The sequence below is a fragment of the Mastigoproctus giganteus genome, chromosome 5 (assembly GCF_048544385.1).
Source record: "Mastigoproctus giganteus isolate SK-2022 chromosome 5, ASM4854438v1, whole genome shotgun sequence".
In the NCBI taxonomy this organism is placed as follows: Eukaryota; Metazoa; Arthropoda; class Arachnida; order Uropygi; family Thelyphonidae; genus Mastigoproctus; species Mastigoproctus giganteus.
The window spans coordinates 223,454,648-223,469,384 of NC_143579.1; the positions used below are offsets into that span (position 1 = coordinate 223,454,648).

A 14,737-nucleotide genomic window follows, 5' to 3' on the forward strand; every position below is an offset into this window, starting at 1 on the left:
AATTTGCTCCAACAATCGATTATTCTCAGGTGGGCAGAAAATTTCCACACATCTATTCTACAACCATCCCTTTTCAATTAAAACGAATGTTCCCTTAAATGTATTGTCTGAAAAAGCGTAAAAATAAGGAAATCATCAGCATCGAGTAACATTATGCTACTTTTTGGGAAGTGTAGCACTGAAACAATTAACTTTAGTTTTTCATGATAATGTAGAGAATATTATAATACTCCAATATTCTAGTTTAAAAATTAATTTTGCACATTTATTTTGATTTGAACCACAATATCTGGACACAATAAGAGAGATAAATCTCTCTCTCTGTAATATAAAGTATTGCGTTTTCAGCACAGATTTAACTTGTATCTGTGAAACAAAGGAAAAATGCCAAAAATAATATAAGAAAAATAATAACAGATCAAATAAAACTTGGATGGAATGTATTTGCTAAAAATATATATCAATTTAAAAATATTATTAACATAAACTTTTTATTACTATTTTATTCATTTCTCGTAAATAAATTTCTAAGTATAAGATTTCCTGATTTATTCCACGGTTCTACTAGAATCGAAATAAATTCTGAAAACACTGCTCCACCATCTCTCACGTACGTTCAAAGCCAACTTAATACTGTTGTCAACATGTTTCTATCTTATAACCGTGCATCATTTCTCAAAATAGTAACATAGTAACCAATCCAAAACACATGTCTGGAGAAATTCGAATCTTGATTTCATAGCTGTAAATATATACATTTATTATTATTTATTTTTTTAAAACTTTTAATGTGAATTCTCTGCGCAAATTCTTCATAGCATGTTTTTAATTGGCTATAGCAAATACAGAGGCATATTTCTCGAGAAATGACACTCATTATAACGATAGTGACTTGTTGACAAGACTGGATTTGAATATGCTTGAGGTGGTGGAGCACAATGTTTACAGAATTGAAATGTGTTAATTAGTCGCAATTCAATTAATGTTTGTATCTCCCCTGAGTTTGATCCAAGTGTTACCTTGGAATATGCACAGATAATCATATAAACTGATAAATACAAGATTCATGAAATGTAGTTGTTATAATATATTTAAACCTCTTCCAATTTATCCACTTGGCTAAGAAGTTGTTTTTGTTGCATACAATACTTAGTTAATTAACGATGACTTTGTTAGAAGGGCACAAAAGTAAAGCTCATGTTAAACAAATACTTTAATGGAATCAATCACCCTTAAACCATTTGAAAGTAAGAGGACTGAAACTCCAGCACATTACATATTTAGGTGACTACGGCTGTTACCATAACAACAACAACAACAAAACCACTAATTAAAGAACCAAACAAATTAATTCAAACACTATCTATCAATATTTATCAGTAACTACTATCAGCACTATTACTTTCTAATGGTTTAAGAGTCATTAATTCAATTAAACTATTTGCTTATTAGGCCAAGTCTTCCAATAATGAAAGACTATCCAATGATTGTCCCCTTGTGTGGGGCAATGGTTGGGCCATGCCTGAGTATGCAGGTCTGGAGGCCTGATTTTGGGAGGGATGTGGAGCTGTTGGGGCGAGTACAGAGAGAAGCGAGTACAACAATCACCAGATGTTACCCCCGTGGGCTCACATCTGGCGAGTATGGGCTTGGCACACCCAGGGTCCTGAGCTGGATATCATCATTCTTCTCTTTCAATGTGATTCCCTTCTCTCTCTCTCTCTCTCTCTCTCTCTCTCTCTCTCTCTCTCTCTCTCTCTCTCTCTCTCTCTCTCTCTCTCTCATTTCCCCATTAGAAATAACCCCAGAGAAACGTACCAACTGTGTGGTACTACACTTAAGGTGGTAGAAAATGAAAAAGACCTGGGAGTAATTGTGCAGTCAGATATGAAGTTCTCTGAGCAATGCAGACAGGCTGCCAGGGCAGGTCATGGGGTTTTGTCAATGATATATAGGAATTTTGCTAGCAGGGAAAAGGAGGTGATTGTTCCTCTGTATAAGGCAATGGTCAGGCCACGCCTTGAGTACTGCATACAGACAGGTATGGAGGCGTCATTTTAGGAAGGATGTAGATTTGCTTGAGCGGGTACAGAGGAGGGCAACAAGATTGGTGAGGGGAATGAAGGGATCCTCTTACCAAGAGAGGCTTAAGTTCTGCAAATTGCAGTGGCTGGAGACTAGGCACCTGCGCGGTGATCTGATTGAGGTATATAAGGCCTTGAATGGATTGAGCACGCTGAATTCTGATGGGATCCTTCCACTTGTTCAGATTACGAACCTAAGGGGGCATAAATTCAAATTAAGAAAAGACAGATGTAGAATAGATGTGCGGAAATTTGCCTTTAGCCAGCGGGTGGTTAATTGCTGGAACAAACTTCCATCTGTCGTTGTGGAAGTTGATAGCTTGAATAAATTTAAAGAGGAACTGGACAGGCATTTGGAGGGAATGGTGTGATTTTTTTTTTTTTTTTTTTTTGGCTGATGCTGCATAAGCTCATACATTTGCTTTCTTGCATCACATGCCACTACTACTACTACTACTACTCTCTCTCTCTCTCTCTCTCTCTCTCTCTCTCAGGGTAACTCAGGTTTGTTTGTTTTTTTTTTGGCTGGTGCAGCATAAGCCTCAGGCTTCTTTGCACCATATAGCTAATAATAATAACAATAACAATGACTATCAAGGAAAAGGCTCAGGATTCATAATACAACAATAATACCGCGTCACTGGGAAACCAGAAAATAAATATAAATGGTTAGAGTATAATCGTTTAATGACAAATAGAACAAAATAATAGTAATATACATATCAGCCCGTGAACACATACATAAAAGTATGCGTTCACGGACTGATTTGCATTTTGTGAAATTCGTCTAGTCATGGTCATGGATCGAAACTAGACGTCTCCCAATGAGGGGAATGTGGAGAAACCTCTCTACTGTTATGGAGGATCCAAAGAGGATGAAAAAAGAGGTCTAATGAAGACACTGTACGGAGATATTTAAAATATTAAATTATCAAGTTTTTATAACTGTTAAGTGTGCAAAAATTCAGACAAATGCATATTAATATGTTTTTAAATATAAATTAAGTTATGGATCAGTGGCACACTGATCCATAACTCTATTGTTTTTTTAAATTTACCAGCAAATAGTAAGAAGAATCGTATAAGTATAATTAATAAAATGACTCAAGAGACCGTTGAGAGAACCAATAACCTCCAGCAAAACGCTTCATGGAAAACGTTAGCATAGTTCATAGATGTTTGTGAAGCTGTATCGCATCAGTGTACAACACCACCTATTGAAGACAATGGAAGCATTTGACAGCATGGCTTTAGTAGAATGTTATATGGAGTGAAGAATCACATTAAATAATCTAGGCATTAGATGGAGGCACTTGTGTTTCGTCACGTCCAAAGTGTAGTTTCCTCCAGATTGTATTGTATCAACAATAATCTTTGGTCATTGTAGAGCGATAGAATAGGTGCAGTTCAGTGGTGAAAGTAGTAGAAGGGGCAAATAATGCAAGAAAGCAAGTTTACATAGCATCAGCTAAAAAAAAAAAAAAAAACACTACACACTTCACCCATCCACACCCTCCGAGAATTTGTCTAGTTCTTCCTTGAATTTACTCAAACCATCCACTTCCACAACAACAGATGGAGGCCTGTTCTAAGAATCAACCACCCGCTGCCTGAAGGAAAACCACACATCTATCCTGAAACTATCCTACGTCAAACTTAAATTTATGCCCCCTCACGTGTATGTAATCTCAGCAAGAGGAAGAATGCCATCAACCTTACTCAATCCATTCAAAGCCTTAAACAACGCAATCAGATCTCCTGCAGGTGCCTATTCTCCAGATGCTGCAATTTGCAGAGCTGAGACGTTTCTTAAGAGAGCATCCTTTTTTCCCTTAACCAATTTCGTTGCTCTTCTCTGCGCCCGTTCCAGCAGATCTAAATCCATCCTAAAGTGAGGCACCCAGACAATACTCAATATGTGGCCTACCACGGCTTTGTACAAGGGAATAATCACTTCCTTATGCTTGCTAGCAAAGTTTCTGTATACCATTGACAAAACCTCATGAGCTGTCCAGGCACATGTCTGCACTGCTCAGAGAATTTCATGTCTGACTTCACAATTGTCCCCAGGTCTTTTTCATTTTCCACTCCCTGGGTGTTGTACCACACAGTTGAAAAGTTACTGTGGGATTATTTCTACCCATATGCAGTACCTTGCATTTGCCAATGTTAAACTTCAATTGCCATTTCTCAGCTCATCTGCGTAATTCTTTTAGATCTTGTTGCAGTATCTCACCCTTATTACTGTCGTTAACCACACTGACAACCTTTGTATTATCTGCGAACTTTGACATTAAGCTTGATATATCTTCACCAATATCATTAATAAATGTTGAAAACATCATTGGGCCCAGAACTGTAACCTGGGGGCCCTCCACTAATAACATTAGTCCACAAAGAGCGGTGTCCATTGATAACCATTCTCTGTCTTCTTCCACTTACCCATTGCCTTTATCCATATCAGTAATTTGCTCGTAATCCCACATTGCTCAAGTTTCTACAGCAGTGTTTTTTGTACAACACTATCACAAGCCTTCCTGAAATCCAAGTATATGATATCAAAATTATTTTTTGCATCCAGTTCCTTGGTCACTTCATCATTGTAACCTATCAGATTGGTTAAACAATACCGCCATCCTTAACAAATCCATGTTGGGACTGCAGTTTATTTGCATTCCTGTCCAGATGGTCCTGCATTACTGTAATTTTCAGAATATGGCTGAGTTAAACGGTTTCAGGCGAGGGGTGGCATGGTCTTTTCTCCTGGATAATCAGGTTTTTCGCCTAGGAAACAGGAATTCGACCTCACAACACACGGAATCTACAGACAATATACACGGAGCAATATGACCTTAGTTGTTGAAGCTCCTACTCCTACTAATAATTTAAATCCTACAACAACCTGCGTTACTTCTTTAACCAGTAACTCCATTATTTTCAATGGAACAGATGTTAAGCTAACAGGTTTGTAATTACTCATGTTTCATTTCGAACCGCCTTTATGATTTGTAGATACAGTCGCATATCTTCAGTCCATAGGGACCTCCCCTGAATCCAAGGATGCTGTCATCATTATTGCTAAAGGCCATAATTATGAGGGCTTTATGTTCAGCTTCAACAGTTCCTCTTTCACTTTCCTTTCAGTTAACACAAAGTCATTTAGTTTCCCATTAGAGTTAAATGAACTTCTAGCATTTCCCTACCCTAAATAATTTCTCATATGTGAATGCAGATAAAAAATACCTATTCAATTAGTCAGCAACTTGAGTAGTGCCACCAACAGTTAACTCATTGATATCAAGTGGCCCAATGTGTTTCAATCCTTTCCTTCTACTGTTAATATAAGCATCGAAGTATTTGCAGCTTTCATTTGCATTCTTTGCTAGAGACTTCATGTTTGGGTTTCTGGTTGTCAATGCTGAAACCATGAGAGAGAGAGAGAGGCTGACTGTAATGCCATTCTGAACAATTCTGCCTTAACTGTATTATTGCAATCACTTTAGAGAGGGGTTCTATATGCAGCTGAATCCCAACACTCTCTCTTGCAAAGCACAGTCAGTATAATAATAATTTGTGGAGAATAGAATGAAGAACTGTCATTTCTAACCCAGCTTACCGATTTAAATCCAATGAACTCTTTTAGGATATTTTGGGAAAACACTTCGGAGCCAGAACAAGATGTTCTTATTTGAGCAGAAAACCAGCGACAACCTTGGTATGAATGGACCGAGATTGCAGTGTTAACATTGTAGCGTTATTAAAGCCCATGTGGAGCCAATTCATGTCGGAGGGTAATGTACGTGTATATTAGTATAAAAAATGAACTTGCCAAGAACATGTCAACATTTTCTCTCGTGATGTTGTTATTTTAGCAGCTATAGTTGTTATTTTACAATAGAGCTTGGAGAATTCTAGGAAGTGTTCTGTCGCAGCTTTTTGAAGGTACCGAATATTTCCTTTTTGGATTTAAGAAACGATAATGTACGCAGTATCCGAATTAGTCCGTCTCAAACGTTTGTTGTTGTAAGGTAAATTTTATGTTTGCTGGGAGAAACCCCCCAGTTTCCTGGAGAAAAATCAATGCTACCCTCGCATGGTCCCGACTAACTCAGCCACGTTGTGAAAAAGGCCCATAAAAATTATTCTCTTCATCGACGCGATTTGAACTCAGTTCTTTTTTACCCGGTGTGGAGGGGACGGTGATCCTACCAAGTGTTCTACCCAGGGGCGCGCTGTCCAGATGGTGAAAGGGGTGCATTGGCGAAACTCCAACATTCAAAGTGGGGGGGGGGTACCTGAAAACCTTAAAATTACATACACATGCGAAAAAAATTTTAAATTTTAAAGGGGGCGCCAAATTGGAATTGGCACCCGGGGAAATCCCATGAGGGCAATAGCGAACTAATGAGACACACACATTTGCCGGGACTAGTAAGCCAAAATAGGTGGCGTCGTAGCAGACTGCCTGTTACAATAATCTCTCCAGAACGGGGGCTCACATCTGGTGAGTATGGGCTTGGCAAACCCAGGGTCCTGAGCTGGATATCATCATTCTTCTCTTTCTTGGTGATGCCTTCTACTTCTATCTGTCTCTCTCTCTCTCTCTCTCTCTCACGCACACAGGGGGTAACTCGGGAATTTTTTTTTTTTTTTTTTTTTGGCTGGTGCAGCATAAGCCTCAGGCTTCCTTGTACCATATGGCTAATATTAATAATAATAATAACATGCAAATGTCTTATATTTGGTTTGTAAAATATATTAAAGAAGGTGAGATATTTCAATTTACCACACTACCCTTTTACCATGTGAATTAATGAGGATTTCGAGCGGAAAAGGCTATTAGCTAAGCTTTTTCTCAAAAAAAAAAAAAAAAAAAAATTGCCACGCATGCTATTAAATATTTAATTTATGAGCTGTTTGCTTATTATGTTCAAGAAATGGGATCTATAAACCAGAATTGTTCTTAGCTATAGTTGCTTGAAAGCTTTCCAAGCACAGGCCCTGGCCAGGATGGACGTGAAGTATTAAATATATATATTTTTTCTTTGTTCAGTTATTTTGTTTTCAACAAACTTTTATATTTATATGCTTGCCCACACAAACACCTTTTTATAATAATAAAAAAAAAAAAAATCCAATATTCTCTTTAAATAATACCAATCCGACAATGTTAATTTAAAAGATACAGCTTCAATTTAGTAATCCCGGGTGATTTTGTCTCAAGAAAAGTTTTGAAATCACCCGCACAAACAGCGCTTAAGTATCACCATTTAAAATTTCACTCTGCCTATTAACCAATAATACTTCGATAAGTCATGCTACCAGCTCTTCCTAAATAAAAAAAAAAAAAAAAAAAGGTAAATCTAAACTACGAAGGCAGTCATGACACGTATTAGGAAAGAATTCTATTAACTTCGAGTAGTATACAACACTATTGACTGAGCTTACTATGTTTATTTCAAACTGTTTTATTTTGTTGACGCTAGGTGGTGGTGAAACTCTGAAACAACATGTTTGCAGACTGTGCATAGTAGGCTCAAGGACGTTCACGTTCTTTTTTTAATAAAAAAATCGCTGAATTTTATTTCTTTTTTTGCAGATAATTTTTCCGTCCTTTCCATAGCATAGGTGTGATATTATTGCAAAGTATAGGATTAATAAAATGCAATCTATGCGGACCAGTGAAGTTTATGTAGCGCGTAATCCAGAGCATCGTAAACGGCGACGGCGGTTTTTTTGGCTGTCTGGGTTAGTTTTTTCTCAGCTGCTCGACGGATGCGTCAAGACAGAGTCTTTGACGCTTATTGCTCTTGTTAAGCTGTCAAACCTTGGCAGATTTTATTCTTTTTCCTGCAGTCACTGTACTTTCGACATTTGACGAGTACTGTAGTAAAGGAGAAATTCCATTATTTTTCAGTGATAAAGTAACAAACGATCAGTGTAGCTATATGACACAGAATTTGTGGAAAAATTGTGTTGCCAGTGGCACAGTCCTGTGTTGTGTTGTGTCTGGCGCTAACAGACCGACGTGCCTATTCCACCATGTCTGAGAGAGGTAGGACACGCAAAATTCGTGTTAAACCTTGGGATGTGTATTTATTTAAATTTAACGTTTATGTCTGAGAGTGATGGTCCTAATTTGTTCCTTCGTGCGCTCGTTTGTTTTCAAATTAACGATATGGCGGTTTTTGATTTGCTTGCCTTCTGACGATCTTTTTTTTAAAATTAATTATTTGAAAATATTTATTAATAACTTAATGTACGTTTTAAACTACTTCTTACACGTGTTCAGCTTTAATGCCACAAGTTTCGATCATATTTTCTTTACTTTAATAGCTTACCTGACCTAACTGTTCGACAGTTAATTTTTTCGTAACTTTTTTATAAGTGTAGTTCATACGTAATCGAGCATAATTGCCAGATAAAAATATCCCGAACATCACAGATAAGATATTGCGATCTCAGATGCTGAAGGAAATTGAAATATTTATAGAATTTAAGATTTAATAAAAATTTAATAACGTTTTCAGTTATTTAATTTATAGTAATTTCAAAATGAAATGTTATTGGTCACTTAAAAGTAATATTATTTTTTGGAGATTAATGTAAAATAATTTATTAATAAAATAATGTAATAATTTAAGTGGCTAGTTTTTCTAATATAAATATTTACATCTCTAGTTTACTTATTCCACTCATTTATTACTTTTTGCTTCTAAGGAAAGTGAATTAAATAATGTTTAGCTTTAAAAACTGTATATGCCTAATTAAAATTTTATTTGGAATACAAGCCAAAATATGTCTCCGATATTTAATATTTTAATAATTTGACACCCTGAAATAATATTTTGAAATGTTTTTGCTTCAGGAAAGAAATTTTTTCTATTACCTTGGGAAAAAAAATCTCATATTAGATTTTTCTTTTAAGTTCTGTTGGGAATAGGAAAGGGAAAAAAAAGTTTTAATCCAGTCTGAACTAATTGAAACAGTTTATATTTTTCGTAAGAAATGCTTCTGTTGTGATGGGCCTTTGGCATTTTGATGTCAAACTGCCTGGAAGAAAGGAGGTTCTCACCCTTAAATTTATTAATACTATAAATAAATCTCTTCTTTTTGATTTTATTCGAATACCACTCATGAAAACAGATATTTAGAGCTTGAAAAAAAAAATATATAATTTTTTTGACATTTTTAAACCTGGCTAACCTTCAAATATAGATTGTGCCTGATTTTTAAGGAGTCTTTGAGGGCATCTTATTCAATATTTGGCTGGGATGAAGATACTTGTGTTTTACTGACTGTCCAAAACTTTGTAGAATAAGTTGTTTAACACTTACTGAAAATAAAAATGTCCCAAATAAGATAACTGCACAACTGGTAGTTCAGTTAAAATTGGTTGTGTTTTGTGCCCTGATTAATGTGGTATCTTAGGGATGTTTCCACAAAAAGCATACTTGAAAATACTTAAAGAAGCAACATCTGTTTTTGTATTACAAATAAATAATCTCTATGACTGAAGCCCTTTTAACCATTAAGCAGAATGTGAGAGTATGTGTGAAAAATAAAAAATTCTGGGATGTATTTTAGTATACAAAATAAAAAATCATATGTTTATGATTCCAAATGGATACAGAGCTGTGGCCATTTGAATTTTTTAAAAATGGCCATGGAATTTTCAATGGTAAAAAAAATAACAATAATGAAAAAGAATAAGTAGATACATACCTAGTATGAATAAACATTTTACTAGGTACATTCTGCTTTTTTTTTTTTTTTATTTTTTACTATACCTGCACAGCCATTTTTTGAAATTCAAGCAGTGATAACTTTATAACTATCAGGAATCAGATGCATGTATATGATTTTTTTTTTTTTTTTTTTGTTTCTTATTTTGGACACTAGAAAACATCTGGCAGTAGGATGAAAGCGAGATTCGGGCTATCAAGCAAATCTGCATTATGTATATCTGAAGAAATTCTGTATTACAGAATTTTTTTTATCTCAGGAAACAGATTTTACTATACTGATATATAGTATAATTTTGAAAAGTAAACTGTAGGGCATAAGACAATGGTTTGTGTAGTGTGCATGAAGTCCCTGTGCTGACTGTGGGTATGAAACAAAATGGTCTCAACATTTTATGTTATATTATTAATATTTTTGACATTTAATCTGACGTGATTGTTAATATATTACACAGAGCAAAAACACCATTTAATGACATCATTATCAGCCTTCTAACAGTAAGAGGAAAGATAAGCCTCTGGCATAAAAAAAAATATTAAGGTGTACATCCCTTGTAGCAAATATGTTAAAATTTATTTTGATATTTATTTGAAAATTTTTTTTTCTTGCATATCATCACAGAAATGCAAGGTAATTTTCATACCATTTGATGATACGTTTTTCTTACTGAGTTTAAAGTACTACTTATCCAAGATCGAATTTAAAATTAATTATTTTTATTGATCTAATATGCTTTTGAAAGAGTAATAGGTCATTTTTTAAGTTGGTGGTTGTGAATTGCACAGATGATTGTGTATCTGTTAAGGAAATGCTAATATATATATGTGTGTGTTCTCTGGCATAATTCAGTCTCTTCCTGTCCATTTTATTTTTGCCTGCTGGAAATTGTTTGAAATCATATACAGTATATTGCCATTTAACCCTAATAAATGGAGATTTCTCTATTAAAAATTCAAGAAATCTCTTGAAACTATTCTGTTCACTCAGGAGTAACTTGCAATGCTTTCCAAGGTACTTTTTCACCACAGAGTGAAAATAGAATGGTTTTAGAGTGCAAAAAAAAACAAAAAAACATGAGGGTTAAAATGACTCCCATTCATTGAACAGTGGACAAATTTTAAAACCACAGCGCAAATTTTATTTTCCTGTTTTGTTAGATTTGTAGTTTTAAGAGTTATCCTGCTGCCTGTTGTCTTCTGCTTAATATCTGTTTCTCCCAGATTCTCATTGTGAGATCTAAAAATTTTGTAAGATCTAAAAAATTATCATTCTAAGATCTAGTTATAATCTAGATTTATGACAGGTCAGGAATGTGGAAAGTAGTCCATGGATTATAACAAAAAATATGTTGAAATAATTGATGATCTAGTAGTTTTGAGGATAATTTCACTTCACTCTATGTGATAATATTTTTTATCCTTTATTTGGATTGATAACTTAAACTGACAGTTTTGTCTTTCTTCCAAACTTCTCTCTGCTACTGAGTCTGTATTTTTCCATATGATATTCAGTTGGAGCTCTTGGTGATCCAATTCAGTCCTTTTTATTATAATTGTTTTTATGAAATGTTTATAATTGTTAGTTTAAGCATCATTTTAGTAGGCTATGTATGACTAGCCTTAGGAGGAGAAAAAAAGAAGCTTAGAGCCAATATTGCTTAACCACTGACAGATTTGTAAATCATTGACAGATTACACTAATGAATGCTTTGAATAGGTCTAAATTATTTTGGAATTAAATTTTTTTTTAAATGTTTCTATTATTTTGAAACATTTTCGATGCTTGGATATCACTACTTAGCGTTGCAGCATCAGTACCTGGTGGAAGTGGATGGATACAAAATTTTAAATCCAAATGTAGCCCTTCACCTTTCAGTAGAAGAAACCACTTGATCAAAATAATTGTTTGATGACTAACACCTGTAGTAATCCAGCCCCCTGAATTATCAGGATTTTTGGATCTGAATATAGTCCTAACTTATCCTGGACAAAAGCAGATATAGTACAAAGTTTGGTCTTGCTGACTCTTATGGGATATGAATAGATAAAGAAACTGACAGAGAAACTTTTTTTTTTTTTTTTTTTTTGGCATTAGATAACAGCCGGATTGTCACTGTTTTCTCTCACTCCCTCTGTACACACTCAGAATTTCATCACCGTATTCTCAATTTGACCATTGCCAAAAAAAAGTTATATCGTGTAAAACAGGAGTTTCCAAACTTGTTTAACCTGGTGACACTTGTGCAAAGACTCTTATCTGGAGTCATTCCAACCCTATTCAGAAAATTTTTAAAAAATGAAGGAAATAACTTGAAAATATTGTGAGCTATGACTGGATGAATGCAATGATTTATAATATCTCTTTTCCTCCCAAATTCTCATTGTAAGATCTAAAAATGCATAGTTATGTGAATTAAAATGAATATAATCTAGTATATACAGGTGGAAGATGTGGAAAGTAGTCTACCCATGAATTGCATCAAAATTATTTTGAAATAGTTGATGACAAAAGCATTTTTGGAAGTGGGGAGAGAAAAAAAAAAAAAAAAAAAGGTCAAAATCCTTGTACAGGTTAACTTTGAGCAACACTGTTGAAAAATAATTTTTTTTTTTCCTGCTTATTTTCTCCCCCACGTATCACCACTTGTCTATACCATTAATGGTACATGCATCATAGGTTAGGAATCACTGATTTTAGATACTAGCATAGGAACAGACATTTTGCTAGTAAGCTGAAAAAAAGAAACAAACCTTTTGCCAGCATACCTATTATTATTTATAACTGTGAATGTGTAAGAGATTTAAAAGGTAGCATTAGTAATTCTTAATAGCAGATAGATGACAGTGCTTCCAAAAATTGATATTTCCTTATTTGCAAAGAAATAGTCTATTAACAAAAATGAGAAGTATGCATTTTAATGTGATATCTTGAATATTTGTTTATCATCTAAGATCATAGATTGTTTACTATACTTATTTCTGCAGTGCTTGACTTTACGCCCAACTTGACTTGCAGTGCCTATGTGAAATAATACAAATGATCAGTGGCTTGCTGCTAACTGCATTTAGACTTGTTTTCAAGGCCTACTTGATATTTTTGAAAGTATTATATTGAGAAGGCTGTTTAATTCACTGTAAACTTAGGGTGAACATTTAAATGATAAGCAAATAGTTAACAGTTATATGGATATAATTATTCTGCACAAATATCTCAGAATATTTGTGCTTTTAAGCACAAATATTCTCAGGTCAGAAATGTTAATTGCATTGTAATGTATTTCTCATATTAATTAGTTCATATAGTTCAAAGAAGCCCTAGACTTTTTCTGAACAAGCCAAATAAAATAAATAATAAAATAAAACAAGCTACCAATTTGACTTCTTCCTTATGTAGGTGGCTATCCATTGACCTTTGAATTTCCCCAAGCTGTCAGCTTCAACCACCCAGAGAGGTAACTTATTCCAGTAATTAATCTGCTGGTTCAAACTTTTTGTATGCACCTTGTAGTTCAGAAGATTTAAAATTTTTAATATAAAGAAATGCTATATCATAAAAGAAACAATCAAGTTCTCTGTGACCATATAGTAATTTTGCCAGTTGCTACTTGTTTGAAGAGTTCTGGGTTTGAATCTCATTGGAAACTGGAAGAAAAGTCTTAAAGACTTCTTTAATTGGAGCTATCACTCCAATTAAAAAAAGTCATATAGAAATTTAGAAAAAGTCATATAGGGAATAAGTATGTTCTTTAAATAATATGCATGTTTAGGACTTCTAATATACGTGAAAAGTGATAATGCTATATTACATTTTTTAGAAGTTTTGAGAAAATAACGATACTCAGCATTATGTTTTTCTGTCTTTGCTGTCTGGGAACGTTATTGTCCCTCTTGTGACAGCATGAACTTATGCTCTTTAGAAATGACTTTGTTTATCCATAAGTCAACTTAAGATATATTAGATAGACATCAGTGCATTATAGCCACAGTTACTGATGCATCAACAAACTGAAAAACAACATAAGTCAACCTACAATTGCTAATATCATTTTTAATTTTATAATATCACCAAGAAGGGAACTGTAAGGTACTATTGTGACCATTCAGAACTGTTTCTTTTTTGTGAATAATTCTTATTTGGTTCCATAATCTGAAAACAGGTAGCATCAGTTAACAAGCTTATGTCAAGCAATGAATAAATGTATTAAATCTAAACAAGCAGCTAAATGGTTTGCAGAAGAAAGCTGTAAAAATTTATTTACATGTACTGTAAAACATCACTAATACTTACATGTGGATAGTTTCATTGACTTAGCATTAGTAGTGGCATACGATGCAAGAAAGCAAACTTATACAAATTCAGCAAAAAAAAACTTTGTAGTGCTTGCCACTGTTGGTCATATTGAAACATTATTTCCATATGAGTTCAATAAAATACTTTGATTTCATTCACCTTTTGTCTTTTCTGTTGTACTGCTTCTCCTTATTGTGGAAATGTGACTCCCTCTGCCACCATGTCAAAGCAGTAACATCGCTGGCACATTTTACTATTAATATACCAACAGGATAGTGCCATAATGGCTCGTCCTAGGTAAAAAATTTCAACACTTCAGATTGGTGGAAATGAATGACTTGTAATTTTTTTTTTTTTTTTTTTTTTTTGCTTTTTGGTATTTTGTTAAATAACCAAATTCTCCTGTGATAGCAAACTTATGGGACATCCTGTGTGTATTTTTTTTTTTAATACAGAATGGGGATTATTTTTAAATGAGAATTTAATGGTGCATTTCCAAACTTTATTTTGGAATAGCTTCACATCATTTTGTAAAAGGAGTAAACTAGTTTGACAATGAAAAATTAAATGCAAATGAAAGCATTAAGGCACTGCTGTTGTTAGGTAATGCACATCCT

The 14,737-nt window shown here is 34.2% G+C and overlaps 1 protein-coding gene across 1 annotated transcript in view; it reads left to right on the top strand.

Annotated features, from left to right (window-relative positions):
* Positions 1-7,922: 7,922 nt before the first annotated feature.
* Positions 7,923-14,737, top strand: part of LOC150086154 (uncharacterized) — a 58,628-nt gene continuing 51,813 nt past the window's right edge. Inside the window, exon 1 of the mRNA XM_090373747.1 lies at positions 7,923-8,139. The gene's annotated coding sequence lies outside the window, so the exon portion shown is untranslated. The remainder of the gene's footprint in view (positions 8,140-14,737) is intronic.